Raw genomic sequence first — 25692 nt, 5'->3', positions numbered from 1 at the left:
AAATTGAATGTGAAATAGTAACTTAAATGCAATAGCATATTTGTTTTTTGATTAGAAAAATAAGAAAATTGTTTAAAATTAAAGTAAACAGAAATAAAAATTGAAAATTTTATTTAGAATTGAATAAAAGTTGAATGTTCATTAGTAGACTAAATAAAACTGTGTATTAGATAATTTTTTAATTAAAAAAATCATTAAAGTATGTAAAATTAAACTAAACAAAAATATGAATGAAAATGAAAATTAAATTATAACTGAATACAAATTGAAAAGTAAATTAGTAAATTTTAGTATAAACCAGCTTCAATTTGATTTCACTGTTTTACTAATAAGTGTTTTAATATACCTGCATATTTTGACTCCCATTTGTGTCCGACAGGCTGCCCTGAATCTAAGAAAATTAGCAGCGTTTATAGCAATAGATAGATTGGACAATATCCCCCCAGACTTTGCCTAATCAAGGCTTGAGTGAAGACAGGTTTAACTGTTGCTTTATATGAATAGCTGTTCTTTGACACTCGTATAATTTCTTGAGTTTAATCTGTTGCTCTGATTTTGGGCGGGTCAAAAATATTTGGTCCGGAGAGCAGCAGCTGTTTCTGGAAGATCAGTAAGTAAGCGCGCCAGTTCTAAAAAGTACTTGTCAGGTGAAAAGTTAAAATGACTAGAACTGTTTGGATATGCCCTATCATTGAGTTCAGTTGCGATATATCACTATGAATATTAAGGTTAGATTAAGTGTTTTTTTTTATAATTTGCATCCATTATGGGCTGAAACCCTGGAGCTTATTTACTTTGATATGGTCACAGATAATAAGCGGGGAGAGAGGGGGATTAAATTCTGGAACTACTGTAAAATATTCTAAAACACTTATTATTTATATTCCCAATTTCCCTTCTCTCCCATAATGGAAAAATGTATAGTCCAAATTATTTATTTTCAATGAATTTTCAGTAGCACAAATTTTCTTCCTACCACTTGTTTACTGTTTGCCGTTAAATTATTAAAAAAAGGGTCGCGATATTGAAAATTCGTTGAGTGTGCATAATTGTTGAAATATATATGTATGTATGTGTGTGTATGTGTGTGTGTGTGTACTTTAGGGGGGTAGAGAGTAAATTTTAGTAGTTCGCGTTTAGGAATAATATGAGTAAGTATTTCTTAATGTTTTAAAGTAGTTTCCAGAATTTATTTTGCTTTCTTATTGCGAGTGGAGATAGTAAGCCAATACCTAAAGGATTTTTATGGTTGTACATATTAGGCCTTTCATATTGTGTAATCGATGGTGAGTGTTTTAGCTGGCACTGTCTTTTCATGGACTACCAATAAAATGCAGCGTACTGAGCTTCCCACCTTACATGCACCGCTTGGAAGTGGCTTGACGTAGAACTTACAGGGCTGGATTGACTAGGTGCGTGGCCCGATTGGAATTTTTTGCGAAGCTCCTATATATATATATATATATATATATATATATATATATATATATATATATTTATAGATCGTATTTTCACGTAACCTTTAGCATAGCTTTATGTGTCGCAACATTCTTTCCAAGAGATCTGTTGGACTACGACTTACGACTGGTCTAATAATTTAAAAGATGTAAAAGGTGTTGTTTAACATCTTCATTGGGGTCTAGAACGCACACTTGGCCATTTGAAAATGGTTCAAAACCACCTTCAGGGGTCTGTGATAACCTTCAGGAGTGTGCCATTAAATTGGTTTTGTAATATAAATTTTTCCTGCTATTTTGAAGCTGAAAACATTACGATTGTTTATGTTTCGATCATCGCTTGCGTCGAACGAAGCTGAAGCAAAAGATGGGTTCCAGCTTCGTATTTGTTTGTGGAACTCTTAAGAGAGCAAATGATGTCCAATAACACACCAAACAAATTCATTTGGAAATCGTTGATGCGGGAATGCAATTCGACCAAGCAGACAGCCATCCCCAAGTAAAAAATCTTTGTTGGGCACTTTTTTGTGAGATAATGGAGGACTCCGCAGTAAATACACATAGAGTTGAATGGTTCCAACGACTTGTAAATAACACTTGCGTGGTTTACGGCATCGTAAACTACCTTCTGCAATTTCATTTTTGACTCGTTCTGATCATCGGTGTCTTCTAGCAACACAGTCTTTTGTTCTTCACTGTGACTTTTAACACTTTCTGATGTTCACTTTAGCGTGTCTGCTAGCCCTACAATTGTTTGTTCTTAGCTTTCATTCTTGGCACATTCTGATTCCTACTGTTGCTTGTAATTCTCACTGCTGATTATCTTCTAACTGCATATTTCTTTGTTCTCACCGTCGTATATCTTCTACCCAGACATTTCTTTGCTCTTCATTTTCATTTTGTTTCGTTCTGATCCCATTGTTGCATGTTTTGTAACCGCACATTGTTTTTTGTTCTTCACTTTCGTTTTCGAGTCGTTGCGATTCTCGCTGTCATTTATCATGTATATTTTTATGTTCTTCAATTTTTTTGGACTTGTTCTAATTTTCGATTTCACTAATATTCCAACTATATATTTCTTTGATCTTTAATTTCGTGTATCATTGCTTCAGAAATTTTTTGGGGCCCTTTAACTCAGCTGCTTCGATTCATCTTGTCAATTTTGATGGTCTAGTGCTCTAGGTTGTCCATTATCACCCGTACATTCACAATATTCGGATCGTTCTCTTGATGTTGTCTCTTCTGATGGTCAAATTTGTTAACTTTGAGTTTACGTTTTTGTCCTCTTTTGTTCTTTTTTGTACGCATTTCGTGCCTACGTTAATTTATGTGTTTGATCCCTAGATATTATGAAACTGGTGAAAATGAAATCAAATATGGGCCATGAATTCACGCATTTCTAAATTTTTGTTCTGCAAATTCTTCTGAAAAGGTTTGAAAATCTGCTTTCCTTGCATCTTCAATTTCGACCGACATAATTGCTAAACCCTGCTTAGAAAAAAAAAGATAGATGTCAACCTTGTTACCAGTCGCAATGCTTAAAATCTATAAGATTTGGCAAGTAGGGGATTCTTAAAAGTACTCAGGAGGGGAGGAGGTAAACTCATGAAGGCGTTTGCAGTAGGGGCAGTCACTTGTATTTCTGTGTATAGATTAATTCGCTAGTTAAAAACCAACATACCACTCGATCCACTTTTTATAGCTCTTTATAAGCAATCTTATCGCTACCGTTGAGAATTCTATTTTGAGCCCTAAAAGGGGTTTCAAAGTGTGTAAATTAAGCCCATTAATTTTTTGGTTGTAGAAACTAAAAAAAAGAAAAATATCATTCAATTTTTGTTCAAATCTCTTTTCGACCATAATAATAACCGCCGTCACAATTGCGAACCCCCTGATGGGGCCTTATCCCTAGGCTTAACGCAAAAGTTTGTTGATCTTGTGGGTTTGATAAACAAGATGACTTTCTCAACTGTTTATCTGCGTGCTTGAGTTTAGCCGTGGAATGAAGAGCCTAAACACTGCTTCTTAGTGGACTCTCATGTTACGATCCAAATATTAAGAGGGATCTGTATCAAAACGACACAAATCCATTCTTTTCATTTTTCTCAGTAGGATACCTTTATATGCCTAAAATTCAATATCTGTCAGTGTTTCTATGAAAAGTTTCAAGTTTTAAATTTGTCAAGATTTCAACAGTTGCTGAAGTATTCTAAACATTTTTTAACCCAACCGTGTCTTTCTGTCCTTAATACCGCCTTGATGGATCTGTGTGGGGAAAAAGAATTGGAAAAAAAAAATTAGTAAGTCTGAAAATTATTAAGCTTCGTCACCCAGTTGAAAATTAACAGTAAAAATATAGTATAATGACATCTATTCCTCTCATATAAGGCGGAACATAATTGATTAGATTCTACATAAGTGTTGACTTTATTCACGCATACCGAATGCTACATCTAGTATGATGGATTTCTTCAAAAAAAAAAAAAAAAAAAAAAAAAAATTGCGGTTAATCAAAAGCCATTTAAGAAAAAACGATATAGCGAGGTATTGTCACACTAATCCATCGTGGTGACAATAATCGACAAAAAGACAGTGACAGTAGAGACAGAAAGATGCTAGAATAAGGGTTTTAAAGTGTTCATTTTCTTTTAGCAGCCATGAAACCTTTTTTAGAAAATGTGTAATACAGAGCTCAAAATTGAAAATAGTGAAATTGGGTATAGTTAATTTAAATGAGGTGCTTAACTTTGCTCGTTCCCAGTGTGATGCACCCCTGTTGTATTTGTTGGCCAGAAACCCTTGTGCTATTTGAAGGCAATCTGTTCTATCCTTTCGCTGGGGGGGGGGGCTAACTTTAACCAAGGCAGTTTAAACATGACACTAGAATCAAATAGTTCGTGGTAACTAACTGTAAGAAAGGAGTGACACTGTAAGTAAGGTTACATGGGAGGATCTTTCCATGGACGAATTTTCAAGGAGGAAGAGAATTTCCCTGAAGGGGGTGTTGGATTTTACAGCGTTGTTAAAACAATGAGAAATTAAATAAAAAAAAGGTTTTTGCAACTGAAAGTAATGAGAAACATTGAAACTTAAAACGAAGAGAAATTATTGCGTATACGAGGGGGTTCGTCCCCTCTCAATGCCTCTGTCTGTACGCTAAAGTATTTTTAGTAATTTCAAAAGAGGTATTTATTCTAGTTAAACGGCCTTTGTGATTCGGGTCATTCTTAAGGAATTGGAACAAAATTCGAACTTTAGCGTAAAGAGCGAGGTATTTACGAGGGGATGAACCCCCTCATGTACGTAATAAAAATATACGAATATAGAAGTTCGTTATGTTATTTAATCCTTAAGTTACGTATATTTATTACTAATAAAAAAGTTTGTAAATAAAATTAAAAGTTCTAGAGGATTTTTTAAGTAGCCAAAAAAATCAGGGGGCAACTAGGCCCCCTCCCCGCCATTTTTTCTCAAAATCATCTAATCAAATTTTTTAGAAAGTCATTAATCCAAAAAAAGTAAAATTAATATGTAAATTTCGTTTTAATTATTCATCTACGGTGAACCAAATTCAAAACCTATGTTAATTCAAAAACTTTCAGAAACTAAATAAAAAACACGCTTCCTTTAACTGACATTAAAACTTAGAACGAACAGAAATTATTCTGTATATGAAAGGGGCTGTCCCCTCCTAATTGCCCCACTCTTTACGCTACAGTTTTGACTCTTTCTCGCCACTTTTTAAACAATTAAAAGATTAGCGTAAAGAGAGGGGCGTTGAGGAGAGGACAGCCCCTTTTATATATGGAATAATTTCTGTTCGCTTTAAGTTTTAATATCGCTCTTAATTTCAGTTAAAAAACTTTTTGTTTTTGTTTAACACTCAAGGAAAAAGTAACTCTGCCAAAATGACTCCCAAGTTGCATTGCTAATATCAAGATCCCCTTTTTTGGTTTAAATATTTCTAGAAGCTTTTAAAACTGTCTAAATATTTTGACTAATTTGTGAATTATAATTTTCTTAGGAAGAAGCGATAAATGTTAAGTTTTAACCTCATTGGAGTATCATCACCAAGAAAATATCAAAGATTTACCCTCTTTATTGCTGAACCCGCTTGATAACACAGGTGTGATAAGGAATCATGTTACATTTTTAGAATAACCAAGATTATATAGCCCAGAGTCTTTTTTTTTGTCTGGGAAAAATTATTACTTTAGCTTGTCTTGACAATTCAGTTGCAGATTTTAGACTTGGATGTTAACTTATCTATTAACCAAAAAGAGAAATTACTTTCCAATTATTCCATGATGAAAATTTTGCTTATATAAAATGGTTAACGCCCATGATGTGATTACATAAGCCAACAACGTTATTGCATATATATATATATATATATATATATATATATATATATACTAGCTGTTGGGGTGGCGCTTCGCGCCACCCCAACACCTAGTTGGGGGGGCGCTTCGCGCCCCCCCCAAGCCCCCCCGCGCGCGTAAGTCGTTACGCGCCATAATAGTTACGCGCCATTGTAGTTGTGTCCCTATGTCCCACCTGTGAATATAGATATATATATATATATATATATATATATATATATATATATATATATATATATATATATATATATATATATATATGGTTTTAACTACGTAAAACTTGCGAATATACAACATTCTTTGCTGTCCCATTGTCTTTGCATATAAATAGATTGTCAGGTTTACCGACTCTTGAACATGCAACATATAATGGTCCATGGGAAAACAATCTGTATTCAGATCTATACCTCATGATTCTAATGATTGCCCTTGAGCTTTGTTGATGGTGATTGCTAATCGACCATTCCCTGTCCCGGTGTCCCGGTCGTCATTTACATCCCCCTGTTTCCCCCGGTGTCCCCGTTGTAGTTGTGTCCCTGTGTCCCGGTCGTCATTTATATTCCCTGTGTCCCGGTCGTCATTTGTATCCCGGTGTCCCGGTCTGTATATACATTCGTTTTTTAGTTTTGTTTTTCTCCTTTATTTTTTTCCTTTTTTTTCTTTTTTAGCTTATTTAGATTTTTAGATTTTTTAGTTTTTTTATTAGTTTTAGTTTTTTTTTTCTTTTTAGTTTTTTTGTCCCGGTCGTCATTTATATCCCCCTGTTTCCCCCGGTGTCCCCGTTGTAGTTGTGTCCCTGTGTCCCGGTCGTCATTTATATTCCCTGTGTCCCGGTCGTCATTTGTATCCCGGTGTACCGGTCTGTATATACATTCGTTTTTTAGTTTTGTTTTTCTCCTTTATTTTTTTCCTTTTTTTTTCTTTTTTAGTTTATTTAGATTTTTAGATTTTTTAGTTTTTTTATTAGTTTTTAGTTTTTTTTTCTTTTTAGTTTTTTTGTAGTTTTTACCTTCTTTTTAGTTTTGTTAATTTTTTTTTTTACTTATGTCCTGGTCGTCATTTATACTCCCTGTGTCCCGGTGCTTTGTTGATTGCTAATCGAACATTCCTTTTGTCCTGGTCGCTTTCTCTTTGAGTGTCGTCATTTATTTTTTTTCTTTTTTAGTTCTTTTAGTTTTTACCTTTTTTATTTTTTTTTAGTTTTTTAGATGAAATTTTTTTTTAGTTTTTTCCTTTTTTTCTTTTTAGTTTTTTATTGGTTTTTACCTTTATGTTAGCTTATTTTTCAGTTTTTTCCTTTTTTTTTAGTTTTTTTTTATTTTTTTTAGTTTTTTACCTTTTTTTAGTTTTTTTAGTTTTTTTAGTTTTTTTAGTTTTTTAGCTTTTTTACTTTTTTTATTAGTTTTTAGTTTTTTTGTAGTTTTTGCCTTTTTTTAGTTTTTTCAGTTTTTTTTTAGTTTTTTATTGGTTTTTACCTTTATTTTAGCTTATTTTTCAGTTTTTTCCTTTTTTTTAGTTTTTTTTAGTTTTTAGTTTTTTTAGTTTTTTACCTTTTTTTAGTTTTTTTAGTTTTTTTAGTTTTTTAGCTTTTTTATTTTTTTTATTAGTTTTTAGTTTTTTTGTAGTTTTTGCCTTTTTTTTTAGTTTTTTTAGTTTTTTAGCTTTTTTATTAGTTTTTAGTTTTTTTTTGTAGTTTTTGCCTTTTTTTAGTTTTTTTAGTTTTTTAGCTTTTTTTTTTTTTTTATTAGTTTTTAGTTTTTTTTGTAGTTTTTGCCTTTTTTTAGTTTTTTCAGTTTTGACGTCACCTGATCCAGTTTTTTCAGGTGACGTCACCTGATCCACGATCCACAGATCCACAGACAACTTATTTTTATATATATAGATAGTTTTTTTTTTTACTTATGTCCTGGTCGTCATTTATACTCCCTGTGTCCCGGTGCTTTGTTGATTGCTAATCGAACATTCCTTTTGTCCTGGTCGCTTTCTCTTTGAGTTTCGTCATTTATTTTTTTCTCTTTTAGTTCTTTTAGTTTTTACCTTTTTTAGTTTTTTTTAGTTTTTTAGATGAAAATTTTTTTTAGTTTTTTCCTTTTTTCTTTTTAGTTTTTTATTGGTTTTTACCTTTATTTTAGCTTATTTTTCAGTTTTTTCCTTTTTTTTAGTTTTTTTTTATTTTTTATTTTTTTTAGTTTTTTACCTTTTTTTAGTTTTTTTAGTTTTTTAGCTTTTTTACTTTTTTTATTAGTTTTTAGTTTTTTTTGTAGTTTTTGCCTTTTTTTAGTTTTTTCAGTTACCTTTATTTTAGCTTATTTTTCAGTTTTTTTCCTTTTTTTTTAGTTTTTTTTAGTTTTTAGTTTTTTTAGTTTTTTACCTTTTTTTAGTTTTTTTAGTTTTTTTAGTTTTTTAGCTTTTTTATTTTTTTTATTAGTTTTTAGTTTTTTTTGTAGTTTTTGCCTTTTTTTAGTTTTTTAGTTTTTTAGCTTTTTTATTAGTTTTTAGTTTTTTTTTTAGTTTTTGCCTTTTTTTAGTTTTTTTAGTTTTTTAGCTTTTTTATTTTTTTTATTAGTTTTTAGTTTTTTTTGTAGTTTTTGCCTTTTTTTAGTTTTTTCAGTTTTGACGTCACCTGATCCAGTTTTTTCAGGTGACGTCACCTGATCCATCCATCCACAGACAGACAACTTATTTTTATATATATAGATATATATATATATATATATATATATATATATATATATATATATATATATATATATATATATATATATATATATATATATATATAGATGTCTGGATTTCAATTTTAAAACTTCTTGTGTTCAGCTTGAATCCAATGAAAATGACGAAAAACTGTTGAGTCACAAGATATTTTGCAAGTGATCCTTCTCTTTCTCTGTGTATTAACCGCCCCAAGCGGCTGCTCTAGTATCATACTGTGATACGTACTTCTATTTTTATGCTGATCTTTTTGTGTGTTTTTGATTTTTTTTTTTTGCCAGAACATAGATTAGGTATAAATATTCGAACTTTTGGGAGTACCGTTAGAAAGCTATTGGAAACAGCGTTAGATACAGTTGAAAGTTGGAGATCTATAGAGCTTTGGATCGCCAATTTATGAACTGAAATTAAAAACTAATATAAAATGAACTGAAAAAATTATCATTTGTTAAATTTGCTAATTTAAAAGATTATGAGAAAAAAAGAGGAGTTACAAAAAAGAGAAATGGAAAGAAGCAAACAATAAAAAGACAAGCAAAACAAGAAAATAAATAAACAAGCAAAATTTTAAAAATGGTGGCAAAACAATAATGAAATCAAAACCAAAAAAATCATGACTGTGTAATGAGTAATAAGGTAAGTGATATGGCGGGAAAGGTCCTAAATTAAAAAAAAAAATGTTGGGACAGACGTAAATGACGTAATGACGAAAAAGACGTAATAATATCAGTAACTTTATGCTTGGCAATAATTTTCCAGTTACGATAACTTCGAGGGAAGTAAAGCAAACTTTGCAGTGACTAAAATAAGGACGGTGAATGGACAACAAGCATCAGCTAATAGCAGAGGTGAGGTCACGGTGACTTCCCAAAACCCGGTGTGTATCTCGGAAAGCCATGTGTGCCATACAGTTCTACCACGCTTGACACAGTCCCTAAAACACTCACCTGACTCGTGCCACCTGGTGTACATGATTTCTGACAGACAGTGACCCCTCGAATAGAGGTGACAATAGAGCTATTTAGCTTCTCCCTACTTGACGAGCTTGACTAGCTCATTGACAAGAACCTTTGTCAGTTTATTGTAATAGTTGTTTTTTAACATCCAGCTAAACACGTTGACACGAAGCTCGACCGAAAACCACTGGAGTTATACTGAAAATCTGAAAATATAGAACATATTTTAAAACCTTGGAAATTTAGGTAGGGTAGGGGCGGATTTGAGTGTGCCCAGAATCAAACAAAAACTATTTGTATTTGAAGGGGGAAGCAGTCAAAAACTAGTTTTGACGCTATTAGTCTTGATGCTTAGGTAGGAATGGGGCTATTTATATATATATATATATATATATATATATATATATATATATATATATATATATATATATATATATATATATATTTTTTTTAATAAGCGCAATCAACTCATTGACAAGACCGATTCAACACAAGTTACTAGATACCGTTCCCCAAATCAGCACAATTCACCCGAATGCCAGAGTTGTTTTTGTATCGTGCAGAAAAATATGGTAGGTTCAACTAAAGAATGCACTTGGGAGTATTCACAATGTGTTTTGGTGCTTATGTGTTATAGCGACCACACCAAAGAAGTAGAGCTAGACTAATCCTAATGAAAAATACTAAAATACGATGAAAGTATAATACTTTAGTTAAAAATTTATGGGAACTACTACAGAGAAGTATGGAACGCATTATATTTAATACCTAACCAAACCAACTCTATATATTCAAAATTTAATCAAAATATACCTGCATGGTAGTTTATCTCACTCAGACTAAGCTAATTATCTCCAAATACAAATAGAAAAACCGGTTTTACTTAGATCAAGAACTTGACTGTGGCCGCTATAACACGTACCTAACCACGGCCGCTATACCACGTACGCTATAACAAGTACCTAATTTTTACAACTAATAATTCTTTTCGAACATTGAGTGTAAGATTAAGATGATGGAATCTCTTTAAATAAAACTTTATCAATTATATTTATTCTATAAGGTGGTCTATGTGAATTATAAAAAGTTAGCTCTTTTCTTATTACGTTTGAACCAATGTCTGAATTTTTTCTTATATATGCTTTGAACCTAGATTTTCTGCTAAAACATCATCATGTTTATCTATCAATCCATTTAAATTTTAAGCTAAATAACATGTAAATTTTTAAGGTAAGTCGAGAGAATTTAGTTAAAAATTAATTTATTCCTAAGTTTCAGGACAAATCCGGGGTTTCTACACTTCCAAGGTATAAAAATTTGCGTTGTCACGCATCATTAAAAAGATAGTGATAAAATTGTTTCTTAAGGATTACTAACAACAGCAAATCTAGGACATACATCCTACGACTCAATCAAACAGGTGTTAACTCTATTCCCAAACATTTATACAATAAACACAGACAGGATAGCTTTTATCCCTCCCATTAAACATTTTTCCTCCATTAATGATTGCTAACCTTGACATTGGGGTCACATCTAAATTCTTATGCTTTAAGAGTGTGTTTGCCTTGCTGGGTCGTACCCAGGATTTTCGTCGGGGGCGGGGGGTCCAAAAAATCTTTCCTTGGACTTATTCTAACGGTCAACCGTGAATACGGTCAGTCCACAGCTTGCGAACGAAAACGCGTTCACTAGGCATACTTTTCTATCTTTAAGCGGTATTTTATTTATTTTTTTTTACACTATCACATTAGCAAACAAAGTATTTAAGTATTTATGGACATAATATATCTACAGTGCCGACCAAGAGCTTTTGTCAAGTAAACTAATTACCTACAATATGAATTCTAAGCGACGATTTTTCTTTCCCACAAAAATGTCTATGACTTTTTCGTGGCAGACATCAATGTCTCTATGGATGGTGACCAGGGATAAACCACTCAGCCTTTATTGTCCTGTTGAATGTTTTAGCCTAGTTTTTAACCTTCAAAGTGTAGAGAAGCTTCTTTCCAGAGTAGCAGTACTGACAGGCATTCGTGAAGAGAAGATACAGCACGAGAAGCCCTTTCTGTGATAAGAAGTTTTCACATTTGCTGCGCTATAGCTCAACCTCTTGATTCAAGTAATCTGTCCTGGAAGAATATCGCCGTATGACTCAAGCAAAGACTCCAACTTTATCGTTTTGGGATCAACTGATACAATCTTCGAAGGGATAAGGATGCTGAGATAAGACAACATATTCTGGAGGATTTCAAAGAGTTGTTTCAGCTCCGATATGAAGTGGTCTAGAAAACGAATAAACAGTGAGACTTTACAGTGAGTGAGAAGATCAGGATCGTCAAGATGAGATTTCCTTCCATCTCTTGTTCTTGGTGAATCATCTCAAGCCCTAAAGTAGTTGCAAAAGACTGAGCTTTGTCAAAAAAAGGAGCTGTGGTAGAGAAAGAATCCTGTTCCATTGTCATTGTTCTAGGAAGAACAGTTGTCTACAAGCGGCAACCAAGTCCCAGTCAACCAACTAAAGAGTCTTACACAAAGGCAGCGTCAGGCAGAAAAGTTCCTTTACGACATGGAGAAACATAACGAACTGTGAATGGTTCATGCCGTCTAGAATATGTAACGCTTTCAAAGACGTTTTGGCGTTGCTGCTCTCCTCAAGAGCTTTGAGAGAAGACAAAATTGGCTAGTAAAGCTTAAGAAGATGCATGGCTGAATTATGGCGCTCGATTCATCTTGTCTCGCAGTGTCCAGTCAGGTTCTGTTTTCGTGAATCCGGCAAAAGCTTCTCAAGAGCTTCAACAGAACATAGAATTGGCTAGTAAAGCTCAAGAAAACGTATAACTGAATAATAGCGTTCGACTCATCTTGTTTTGCAGAGTCCGGTTAGGTTTTGTTTTTGCGAATCCGGCTAAATATCCTCAAGAGCGTCGAGAGATCACAGAATTGGCTGGTAAAGCTCAAGAAAATGCATAACTGAATTTTGGCACTTGACCCATCTTGGTTCGCAGAGCCCGGTCAGGTTCTGTTTTCGCGAATCCAGCAAAAGCTCCTCAAGTGCTTCAAGAGAGCACAGAATTGGCTGGTAAAGCTCAAGAAAATGCATAACTGAGTTTTGGCACTTGACCCATCTTGGTTCGCAGAGCCCGGTCAGGTTCTGTTTTCGTGAATAAAGCAAAAGATTTTCAAGAGCTTCAAGAGAGCACAGAATTGACTGGTAAAGCTAAAAAAAACGCATATCTAAATTATAATGCTTGACCCATATTGTTTCGCGTTGTCCGGTCTGGTTCTGTTTTCATCAATCTGGCAAAATTTCGTTGATCTTTTCTTTCTGATTTTGGGCTCTCAGTGGCGAAGCGCTGAGAAGATCGCAAATTTGCGATAAGATTCCGAAGAAACGCCTAAAAGGAGGAATAGAGCAGACATACGAAACGACAAGGTTGAGACTATGTGCACCACAGTGGACATAAAATTCCTTTGGATACTGTTGTTGTATAACGTCCTGAGCGCCCCTTAGATGGCCTCTCATCACTGCCACACCATCATACCCCTGGCCAACCATCTTGCTTTGGTCAAGCCCAAGACTTTCCAAAAAATACAGAATTTCGGAAGAGAGACCTTGTCCAAATAGATCCATAACTGGGACAAAACCAAGAAAATCTGGACAAAACCAAGAAAATCCGACCAAGAAATATTAGAAAAAATCTGCCGTTTTGTCAGCAAGCACCGAAAAGCAAGGACTAGTGTTTGCCTTTTTTTGCAATGGACTGTTGAAGAATATCTCAATAAGCGGCAATCAGACCATTCTGAAACTTTGGAAGAACATACGTAGCATTTGCTGCGGAAACGGGACCGGAATCGTCCGAGCCCCGAAGGGCAAGCTGTTACCTTCCGAAAAATATTACAGTTTCAACAATTGGTCTCAGTTTCTGACAATTTTCCTGAACCTGCGTTAACCTTGCTGTGTCAATCTGGTTGATGATGTTACCCTGCCGTTTCTCCGCAACATAAATGAAGTTGTCTGTGGTTAAAGTATTCTTTTTTTGTGAAACTGTGTTTGTTAGTAACTTGTGTAGCATTCACTTGCATCTTTCCAGTCCCTAAAGGGTTTGCTTACAAGGTTAACTAAGCACTGGTTGCTGCCTTTGCCAGCTATTTTGGACGAAAAAAGAAGACAGAATTGACAAAAAGTACCGTCTTCAGATGGCGAACAGGACATCCAGCTGAAACGAATCAGCCAACCCAACAGAAACTTCAACTTTCTTTTTCCGGATCTTGGAAACGTACATGAAATACCTAGAGTCCAAGGACTCTTTAGCACACAAAGCTTGGACGCTGTGTTCAGTGACGACGATTTGTGAACCTCCGATGTCGTTTGGAACAAAATAAGATTGGGTAATAGCGTGCTGCGAAGTGACTGTATCGAGTGGACTGTAAAGTGAATCAAGTTTGGCCTCCACAAGTTTAACTTGAGCATCAGCAACCACTTCCGTGTTATTTAAGCCCGCAGGGACATTTGAACAATCTGCAGACAACCCGCCAACGTCACTGTTAGAGATAACTAGCCTTGTTCGCTTGGGTACAAAAAAAAACGATGCTATATCACATTTCTTTTTAATTTTTTGAAAAGCTCTTCACTTAACAAAGTCGAAAACTAAAATAACAAAGCAAACTATCTTGCGCCCCTTTATGTTTTCTGTTTCCTGTTCCACAATTACAAGTTCTGCAATGTATAAATCACTGACTGCAATAGATTAGTGATTATCAAGGTTACTGTTTGCAAAAATTTGTTTATATTCATTTTGTTACTTTTGTACGAATCCGATACAAATTTTAGGTGGTCAGGGGGTCAAACTAGGTACCCTCCACCCTAGTTACGGCCTTGATGCCTACTGGGTGTTACCTATTCATCACCGGACATCCATCAGTTTTATTCCGCCCAAATGAATACGCAGGCATATTTAAATTGAATATTTAATATATAGAGTTGGTTAGGTATTTAATGTAATGCGGTTTTGGTGGCATGTTTTCCATAATTCTCTGCTGTAGGTTCCATGCCGGTCGAAAATGCTGCCTCTTCTTATTCTATTTTCGTGTAATGCCTCTTCCAACTACTTGATTGGTTGGCTAAGAAATATCTCTGGCATGTTGTTACAAAGGAAAACTGAGATATATCTGTTTTGGACCGTTTTATTGTATCTATGTTCGTTACTTTTGTTTTATGTAGTTACTTTTGCTTTTTGTTTTATGTAGTATTTAAAATTATAATCGGTATCATCGGTGGGTCGAAAAGGCCGCCTCTTCTTATTCTATTTTCATATAATGCCTCTTCCAACTACTTGATTGGTTGGCTAAGAAATATCTCTGGCATGTTGTTACAAAGGAAAACAGAGATTAATCAGTTTTGGACCATTTTATTGTATTTATGTTCGTCACTTTTATGTTTATGTTATTTTGTCCTTTACTTTATAGTCTAAATTAAAGTAAAGTTGCAATTTACTGCAACTATTTATTAGTTGCATTAGTTAGTTAATTATTAGATAATCATGCTAGGTTTTGGTAGAGGACAACAGATAGGGGAATGCCCTACAGATAGGTAGAGTAGCTCCATAAGAGGCTTAGACCAAGTAGGACCTTGTCCCAGTGGGGTCCATAATAGAAACTGGGAAACCCTCCACTGGGGGTCATAATTACAGGTGGAGGAGGAAGAAGGCCCCTCAAATGTACACTCAACATGGCCCACTGCCGTGTTCACACGTCAGATGAGTTACAAACCTTCTCCCAGTAATGGGTTTAATTGCATGGTGAAGCAGAACGCCATCGTGGGAGGATCCTCTATAGGAGGACAACTGCGGTAGGGCGTAAGATCCAGATTTATGGACACTGGCCTCTGTAAAGGGCTGCCTCGACCCTTTCGGGGTACCTGCAAGACTGGGAAACTTGCGGTCAATTTTTCCCACTTGAGGAGTGGCGCCCCTCGAGGAAATTATAGCCTAGTAAACAACACAGCACTCGTACGGGATTCTGATTTTTGGATATTTTTCTGGGCTTGGTTTGTTTTGATGGGCGTTTTCGGGCTGAAAAACCTCTTCCTAGCTAATTTATCTACTATGGGCTGCCTCCCCGTAGTAGCATAATATTTGTAGGCATGAATATATAATGAGTCGGAGGTAATAGGCTTGGGACTTTCTGTGCAGGATTTCGACTCTTGTTGATAGAGGAGCATCGCCATGTGCTGAAAACCATGTTGTGACCAAGATGGGCCCAGGATTGCACCAAGCCTCCAACTTACTGGAGGTCCCAGGGATTTCTTGCTGTCCGGTTCTAAGCCGGCTTAAGCGCTTCGGTGTAGACTTGAGAAGATATGTTGGTCCCCATCCTGCACTGGTATCCGGGATCACTGCTTTTCATGAGGCCAAAATAATTTCAAAGATTTAAAGAACATGAAAATTGAACTTGGAATGTTAAGACGTTAAAAAATGAATATCGCATCGACATTTTGACTGACGAATTCAGACGGTTTGAACTGGATTTATCAGGAGTTTCAGAAACTCATATCCCAGGGATAGGAAGCATGAAATTAGGTGACATAGAATTTGTTTACTCAGGCAGGAAGGATGGGGTGCATAGACAGGGAGTAGGGCTCATGATGAATAAGGAAGCTGCTAAGTCTTGTTTAGGCTGGGAAGGTATTAATAATAGAATACTAATTGCTCATTTTATGACTAAAAAGTTTAGGGTATCAGTTATAGTAGTATATGCCCCCATTGAACCAACTGATGGAGATACTAGTGACTCAGATGAATTTTACTTACAGTTACAGGAGCAAATAGACAGGGTACCAGGTAGAAATATGGTGTTTTTGCTAGGAGATTTTAATGCCCAGGTTGGTAGAAATAAGGATAGATGGTATCCTAGCCTAGGTAAATTTGGTGTAGGAAAAGAAAACAGTAATGGCTATAGGCTTTTGCATTTTTGTAGGTATAACAACCTAGTTATAACCAATACGGTGTTTGGTCACAAAATGACCCATAAGTTGACATGGTATTCACGTGATGGTAAGACAGCAAACCTTATTGATTATGTTATTGTAAACAGAAGACTGGCAGGATCAATACAAGATGCTAGGGTGTATAGGAGTGCCGTTATTGATGTTAAAAGTAAAGATCACCATCTAGTAGTGTCTAAGGTTAATTTAAAGCTGAAATTTCGGAAGGGTAACTCCCCCCCGGAAAGTTATGATGTTGGTAGACTTCAGGATGAAAATTTGAGAAAAAAATTCCAGGAACAGTTGAGTACTAAACTTGAGAGTTTAAAATTTGACAATGTGGAAGATCGATAGAATAATTTCAGAAAAACAATTTGTGAAGTTGCTGATGGTGTCCTAGGGAAGAGTGCTAAGACTGCAACTAGGAATATTAGTGAAAAAGCTTGAGGTTTAATAGAGGGTAGAAGGTGTTTGTATAAGAATTATCTGAGTGATAGGTCGTATGAAAACAAAAGGAATGTAAAGAAAGTGGAGAAAGCATTAAAATATGAACTACGGAGATGTGAAGTGGAGGCGACTGATAAAATTGCTGAGGATCTGGAGGATGCGGCTAGACGGCATAATAGTAAAATATTATACTGGCATGTTAATAAATTGAAAGGGAGTAGCCAATCCGGACTAGTCCCAGTTAAAGATAGAAATGGGGCCACAATTAGTGATAAGGAAAAAGTTAAAGAAAGATGGGTGGAACATTTTGAGAATGTGCTAAACCGAGATACAGTTGCAGGAAAAGATATAGATGAAAATGAAAAAGTTTGTGATACCTTGGATGTGAAGGAAGATTTGTTTAGTGAGGAAGAGTTAGCGACAGTACTAAAAGGATTAAAAATAATAAGGCCTCAGGTGCTGATAGTATGATTAATGAGTTTCTTAAATATGGTGGCTCTGAGGTTAGGAATAAGCTACTGAAGATTATGAACATGATTTTTGAAAAAGGAGAAGTACCCAATGATTTTAGGAAAACCTTAATTAAGCCACTGTATAAGAAAGGTGACAAGAGTGAGTGTCGTAGTTATCGAGGCATTAGTCTGGTCTCTGTAGGTAGCAAATTACTTAGTAATATGATACTTTTTAGACTGAGACATGCTGTAGACAAAGTTTTAAGGGAAGAACAATGCGGTTTTAGAAAAGGTAGAGGATGTGTTGACCATGTTTTCACTCTTAGGTTAATAATTGAGAAGTCCCTTCGTTGTCAAACACCTTTGGTCCTCAGTTTTATCGATAATGAGCAAGCTTTCGATTCTGTTGATAGAACAGCGTTAACAAAGGTCTTGTCGTTATATGGTATACCTGAAAAATACATTAAAGTGATTTGCGCTATGTACGAGAATAATACTGCTGCCGTTAAGGTAGGAAATGAGGTTAGCAACTGGTTTTGTATTAAATCAGGAGTTAAGCAGGTTGTGTTCTATCCCCCTTTATATGGATCATTTTGATGGACTTCGTCTTAAGGAGCACAGGAAAGGCAATTGGAGACCATGGAATCAAATGGGGAGGAAGAAAGCTCCTGGACTTAGATTATGCTGATTATTTAAGCATATTAGATGAAAGTGTGAGCAAAATGAATAAATTTTTAGAGGTTTTACGAGTTCAGGGTGCTAAAATAGGCTTGAAAATTAATGTTAAGAAGATTAAGTCACTAAGGCTAGGAATAAGTGAAGATGAACAGGTGACATTAGGTAACGATAAGATTGATCAGGTTGGGAGATTCAGTTATCTTGGTAGTATTATTAGTAAAGATGGTGGGAGCAGTGAAGATGTTAAAAGTAGAATAGCTAAGGCCCAGGGTGTTTTTTCACAGTTAAAAAAAAGTTTGGAAGAATAGAAAGATAAGTCTACAAACCAAGATTAGAATATTGGAAGCTACAGTGATGACAGTGGTCAAATATGGTTCCGAAGCATGGGCACTCCGAAAAGCAAATGAAAATTTACTAGATGTTTTCCAGAGAAATTGCCTACGGATTGTTCTGGGTACCCGGTTGACTGACCGTATTTCAAACAGTAGGTTGTACGAAAAGTGTGGTTCAATCCCACTTTCTGGGGCTATAATGAAAGAAAGGTTGAGATGGCTAAGCCACGTTCTACGGATGAAGGATGACAGATTACCGAAGATTGTCCTTTTTGGCCAACCGTCTGGGGCTACACGGGAAGCAGGTCGTCCTTGTCTGGGCTGGGAGGATGTCATAAATAAAGATTTAAAGGAAATGGGAACTTCCTGGGAGGGTGTAAAGAGGGAGGCTTTAAATAGATTAGGTTGGAGGAGGAGCGTGCGTAGCTGTGTTGGCCTCAGGCGGCTTGGTGCTGCAGTGAGCTATTAGTAGTAGTAGTAGTATGTGTATGGTTATGTTATTTTTATGATTATACTAGCTGTTGGGGTGGCGCTTCGCGCCACCCCAACACCTAGTTGGTGGGAGCGCTTCGCGCCCCCCCCCAAGCCTCCCGCGCGCGTAAGTGAATATATATATATATATATATATATATATATATATATATATATATATATTTTAACTACGTAAAACTTGCGATTATACAACATTCTTGGCTGTCCCATTGTCTGTGTATATAAATAGATTGTCAGGTTTACCGACTCTTGAGCATGCAACATATAATTGTCCATGGGAAAAACAATCTGTATTCAGATCTGTACCTCATTATTCTAATGATTGCCCTTGAGCTATGTTGATGGTGATTGCTAATGTAACATTCCCTGTGTCCCCGTCGTCATTTATATATCTCCCTGTGCCCCCCGGCATCCCCGTTGTTGTTGTTTCCCCGTGTCCCGGTCGTCATTTGTGTCCCGGTGTCCCAGTCTGTAATTTCTCTTTGAGTGTCGCGGTCGTCATTTATATTCCCTGTGTCCCGGTCTTCATTTTTGTTCTGGTCGTCATTTGTGTTCCGGTGTCCCGGTCTGTAATTTCTCTTTGAGTGTCCTGGTCGTCATTTATATTCGCTGTGTCTCGGTCGTCATTTGTGTCCCGGTGCTTTGTTGATGGTGATTGCTAATCGAACATTCCTTGTGTCCCGGTCGCTTTCTCTTTGAGTGTCCCGGTCGTCATTTATATTCGCTATGTCCCGGTGTCCCGGTCGTCATTTGTGTCCCGATGTCCCGGTCTGTTATTTCGTCAGTCGACAAACATGACGTCAGTCGACATAAAAAACATGACGTCACTCGACACACAGACAACTTATTTTTATATATATAGATAGATGTCTCGGTGTCCCGGTCGTCATTTGTGTCTCGGTCTGTAATTTCGTCAGTCGACAAATATGACGTCAGTAGACACACAAATATGACGTAACTCGACACACAGACAACTTATTTATATATGTATAGATTGTTTCATGTTTATTATGTTTTATATATTTATTGATTGTTACCTCATTTGATTTGACCGACTCTAGTCAGTAAAATTTTTTTCAGTAGGTCTACTGAGTAGCTTCAGTAGCTTGGTCTACTGTTCAGTAGACCAAGCAGCAATATGCGTCCAATTAATTCCAACAATAATTAATAAATTAATGTATTAATAATAATAAATTATTATTATTAATAAATAATTATAATTAACAATTAATAATTAATAATAAAAAATAATAAATTAATCCCAATATACAAATTGCAACAATTTTTGCTCTTAAAAACTTAAGAAAATGCAAAAAGTTCGAAATGGATTTTAAACTAAAAACAGCTTTTGTTTCTGAAGACTGGTTGTTTCAACGGGGAAAATGATTTGACAATAAAATCAAACTATTTAAATAGTCCTTGTCATGTTCATAACTATATACTTGAAATTAAAATATTCTTTAATTTTTAGCAAAGCTAAAAATTACTTTAAGCCAAAAGACAAACACAAAAAACTTATCTGACTTTTTTTTTATGTTAAAAGATATCTCATGAAGGGTATCCTCGACTTGGAGTTATGAAACTCTATGTTTGTACTAAGCAAGGCATGTCAACAGTTAGTGATGAGATAAACAAACCAGTAGTATATGCCAATAAGGCATGGCCTTTACAAGACAAAATTATATAAATGTATGGTAAAGCAAATGACTTGTGCAACATTAAAAAAAAAATCATGATTTACTAGCTTAGGCCATAATTTGGGCCTTGCGAGAGCCAGATCCAGGATTTTCTTTGGAAGGGGGGGGGGGGGGTGCATAATAGGTTACTTCGATAAACATGCAAACAAAGAAATACCTGCAATTTAAAGGGAACCTCGAAAATTATGTGTCTTAGGTACGCAATTTAATCTAAAATCTGGTGAGGGTTAAAGTTCTAAAAAATATGTTGAGACTAAAATGGTATAAAAATATTTATATAAAAAATAGTAAGTTATAAAAACCACTCCGCCATAAAAAGATAAAAAGCTGTTCACCATCTATAAGAAATATGATGTTTAGTATTTTCGGCATAACTTTTAACCTTTCCACTTCTGACCGCTATAGCGAGTGAGTTATTTTTATCAAAAAGTTTGTGGTAACGAAATGCAGTAAGGAGCGATCCAGCTAAATAGTAACCGAAACTTTAAAAAAATAGAATTTTGATACCAATATTTACATCAAAAGAATTGAATTTGTATGCTGATTTTAAATCCATAAGTTTCATCAATTTAGTCTTACCCATCAAAAGTTATGAGCCTTAGAAAATTTGCCTTCTTTTAGGAAATACCCCCTAAAACCCTCTAACAATCACAGAATCTTGACGAAACTCACACCGTCAGATGTAGCGTATCAGAGAACCCTACTGTAGAAGTTTCAAGCTCCTATCTAAAAAAATGTGAAATTTTGTATTTTTTGCCAGAAGATAGATCCCGGATGCGTGTTTATTTATTTATTTTTTTATTGTTTTTTTCCCCAGGGGAGATCGTATCGCACCAGGGGTCCTAGAATGTCACGAGAAGGCTTATTCTAGTGCTCTTTTTAAGTGATCATAAAAATTGGAGGGCACATAGGTGATTGTATCGCACCAGTGGTCCTAGAATGTCACCAGAGGTCTTATTCTAACGGAAATTAAAAGTTCTAGTGGCTTTTTTAAGAGATCAAAAAATTGAAGGGCACCTAGGCCCCCTCCTATGCTATTTTTTTCCCTAAGTCGACAGATCAAAATTTTGAGATAGACATTTTGCTCAGCATAGTCGAAAAATTTAATAAATATGTCTTTCGGTACGAACGACTTACTCCCCCACAGTTCCCGGAGGAGGGGCTGCAAGTTCCAAACTTTGACGATTTTTTAACGTAGAGTAATGGTTACTGGGAAGTGTACAGACGTTTTCAGGGGGACTTTTTCGCTTTGATGGGGAAGGGGAAGGGGATCACTTGGGAGGATTTCAACACGGAAGAATTTATCATGAGGGAAGAAAATTTCCATGAAGGAGGTGTAGGATTTTCTAGTGTTATTAAAAAAAAACAATGAGAAAAGGAATAAAAAAAGTTTTTTCCAACTGGAAGTAAGGAGCAGAATTAAAACCTAAAACAAAGAGAAATTATTATGTATATAAGGGGGTCCTCCACAATACCTTGCTCTTTGCACTAAAGTATTTTCAGTAATTTCAACAATATATTCTGCGGCCTTTGTGTTTCAGGGGTCATTCTTAAAGAATCGGGATAAAAATCAATCTCTAGTGTAAAAAGGGGGGTACTGACGAGGGGGCGAACCCCCTCATATACGTAATAAAAATATACAAATATAGAAGTTCGTTTTGTAAGTTAATTTGTAAGTTTCTTATATTTATTACTAATAAAAACGTTTGTAAAAAAATAAATAAAAGCTCTAGTTGCCTTTTTAAGTAGCCAAAAATTGAAGGGCAACTAGAGCTCCTCCCCACTCCCTTTTTTGTCAAAATCGTCCGATCGAAGTTATGAGAAAGCCATTTAGCCAAAACAAAATAATATGCAAATTTCATTTTAATTATTTTCGTACGGTGAGCCAAAATCAAAACATGCATTAATTCAAAACGTTCAGAAATTAAATAAAAGCAAATTTTTCAACTGCAAGTAAGGAGCGACATTAAAACTTAAAACGAACAGAAATTATTCCGTATATGAAGGGGGTTGCCCCCTCCTCAACGCCTCACTCTTTACGCTGAAATATTTTTTTTAAGTAGAGTTTTGAGAAAGAGTCAAACTTTAGCGTAAAGAGCGGGGCGTTGAGGAGGGGACAGCCCCTTTCGTATACGGAATAATTTCCGTTCTAGACTTATTGCTCTTATCGCTCTAGAGGATCTTTATCCTTAATTATATTTACCTTGCCAATTTACCAATGCTTACCAATTACAATACACTTACCAGTGCTTTGGATGCATCCGACCGCTATTATTAGGTATCAACACTTCGTGGTAGCGAACTGTAAGTAAGGAGCGACCAGGCTCAGTAGTAACCAAAACTCTAGAAAACAGAATTTTGATACCAATAAATATTGAATCCTTATTCTGAATTCAAATATATAAGTTTCTTTAAATTTAGTTGTACCCATCAAAGGTTACGAGACTGAGAAAGTTTGCCTGAGTTATTAAAAAAGGGGGTAAACACCCCCTAAAAGCCATAGAATCTTATTAAATCTCAGCATCAGTTTCAGCGTATCAGAGAACCCTACTGTGGAAGTTTCAAGCTCCTATCTACAAAAATGTGTATTTTTGAATTTTTTCTCAGAAGAAAGATCACGGATGCGTGTTTATTTTTTTTTTCCAAGGTAGATCTTATTGACCCATTGGGGCTAGAATGTGGTGAGAGGGCTCATTCTATTGGAAATGAAAATTTTCTAGTGTCCTTTTTAAGTAACCAAAAAAATTTGAGGGCAACTAGGCCCCCCTCAGTAATTTTTCCAAAATCGTCCGATCAAAATTTTGGGATAGACATTTTATTCCGCGTAGTTGAAAGACCCGATAACTATGTCTTTGGATATAAACATGACCCCCCACAATCCCTGGGAAGAGGTTTTTAAGTTATAAAATATACCCATTGTTTACGTATAGTATTTGTTATTGGGAAGCATGCATACGTTTTTCGCATGGAAAGAGGAGCACAGATTTTCTGTTTGGCAAATTTTACACGAGGGGAATTTCTAATGGAGAGGGAAGTTTCCAGGGGTTGAACTTTTCAGGGGAAATTATATACTAGGGGGATTTGCCAGAATTCCTAAGCGAAATTTCTTTATATGTCTTGATTTCTCTTTTCCGACTCAATTTACGCTTTGAGATGTTAAGGGTAATTGTTGGGTGTAAATTTTCAACAAGATTGAGTCCAGAGAATATTTCCATGGGTAGGGGGATTTTCCCGTGAAGATGGAGCTGGATATCCTGGCATTGTTTAAAAAACAATGAGAAATTATAAAAAAAAAAGTTTTTTCAACTGAAAGTAAGGAACAACATTGAAACTTAAAACGAATAGAAACTATTACGTATATGAGGGGGGTTGCGCCTCCTCAACGCCTCTCTCTCTACGCTAAAGTTTAAATTTTGTCCCAATTCTTTAAAAACGACTCCTGAAACACAAAGGTCGTATAATTAGAGCAATAAGTAACTTTTTTTAAAGTGCTGAAAAACTTTAGCATGAAGAGCGATGTGTTGGTGAGGGGCATCTCCTTCATATACGTAATAATTTCTGTTCTTCTTAAGTTTTAATGTTGCTCCTTCCATTCAGTTGAAAAAACTTGTCTTTTTATTTAATAATAATAATGATCTTCGTCAAAGTTTCGCACTACGTGATATTTTTTTCCTAAAAAAAAAAAACAAAAAAAAAAACACTTTCTTTCCGAATGTTCAAAGATTCTGTGTTAATACTAATCTTGTTAGATAGTAAACTTCATCCAGAAACTTCCCCAAGAAATAGCAGACACCTGTAACACTGATTGCTGTCTCAGAAGTTTCCTTGCCTAGAGGTTTTTTCCTTTTAGGAAGGAAAAAAGTGGATGTCTCAATTTCTCTCCAGGAAAACATTTCTTTGACGTCTTCTATAGAATCGCTGCTATGCAGATTTAAAATCTTAGGGGACCGGGGATTTTCATTGCAGATTTAAAGGGGAAAATAACCCTTTTAGGGCGTTTTTTCAGTTAAATCACCGCCAAAGCGAGGCGGTTATATATGCGGTTTAATAAAAGCAAAGCAAGAAGCGAGGCCGCGTTTGCAAGGACCGAAGGCCCCAGCAGCTAGCTATAACTTTTTTTTCCTGTGTCTGAGGTCGATCAAATTAATTAATGATTGAGTCATGTGTAAAAGCCCTTTTTCGTATACTGCCCTATGTGTAAAATCACTTTTTCGATAAATACTAGCATATTCCCAAGTATTTTCTGTACGAATCCCCCCACCTAAATTCACATTGAAAAGGTCCTTGACATATCAATAGACACCTGTAACACTAATTATTATCTCTGATGTTTATCTCTCTAGAAGGTCCTTTCTTGTCGCAAGGAAAAGAGTGAATATCCCAATTTTTTCTTAGAAAAAACCTCTTTAACGTGTTCTTATTGCCTGCTAAATTGCATGTGTTGCTATTCTGCTGCTATCAATAGGTTTGAAGAAGGGAAGCTCTTTTAAATGTTTTGCCTTTTCAACAGGGTCTTTTATTTAGATCAACCGCCCTCGATTTCTAAAAATACATTTTATTTCCTATTCCCACCGTGCTTTTAATTGGTTGTCACCATAGAGACAAGGAAAGTAATTAGCTTTTACTAATCTAGGGTAAGCTTAAAATTTTCGAACCTAATCAATATTTTTTCCTGACTCGTGTCTGTCCTCATGATTTTTGGAGTAAAAATCTTTTGTTCTTAATGTCAAGACACAGATGTCTTGACAGTCAAGACAATGATCGTTAGTGTTGTAACATCAGTGTGATATTTTTTTTAAATACCAGTAGCCGCTAGTTTTGGCAATTATGTTTACCGCGCTGTTGACCTCTCATAAAGAAGACAGATAAATATGCAGAAACTGCTTGGTTGGCGTTGGCGAGCTTTGAAAATGCCCAATAGCACTGCTCTTTGTTTGAGCATGATACCTGTCATAATTTATCGATTTCAGGCCCTTTTTAGGGCCATCCCCTTTGCTGAGGATAGCAGCAAGGCAATTGGCTTTTCCTTATCTCATTGAGCAATTTTGTCTCTGGGAAAATGTTGCATGTGGATGTAAGCTAACTATCCACTCAACTGG

General features: G+C 35.4%; 1 protein-coding gene and 1 long non-coding RNA gene across 2 annotated transcripts in view; one reads left to right on the top strand and one right to left on the bottom strand.

Moving 5' to 3' along the window:
• Positions 1-22936, bottom strand: part of LOC136043801 (uncharacterized) — a 33322-nt gene extending 10386 nt beyond the window's left edge. Inside the window, exons 1-2 of the long non-coding RNA XR_010621724.1 lie at positions 22838-22936; positions 9502-9716 (exon numbers count right to left, since the gene is read on the bottom strand). This is a non-coding gene — a long non-coding RNA (uncharacterized LOC136043801). The remainder of the gene's footprint in view (positions 1-9501; positions 9717-22837) is intronic.
• Positions 618-25692, top strand: part of LOC136043800 (monocarboxylate transporter 12-like) — a 257201-nt gene continuing 232126 nt past the window's right edge. Inside the window, exon 1 of the mRNA XM_065728719.1 lies at positions 618-728. The gene's annotated coding sequence lies outside the window, so the exon portion shown is untranslated. The remainder of the gene's footprint in view (positions 729-25692) is intronic.

Source organism: Artemia franciscana, chromosome 2, assembly GCF_032884065.1.
Source record: "Artemia franciscana chromosome 2, ASM3288406v1, whole genome shotgun sequence".
In the NCBI taxonomy this organism is placed as follows: domain Eukaryota; kingdom Metazoa; phylum Arthropoda; class Branchiopoda; order Anostraca; family Artemiidae; genus Artemia; species Artemia franciscana.
The sequence above is the reverse complement of the archived record's forward strand: the minus strand, read 5'-3'. Positions and strand labels throughout refer to the sequence as shown.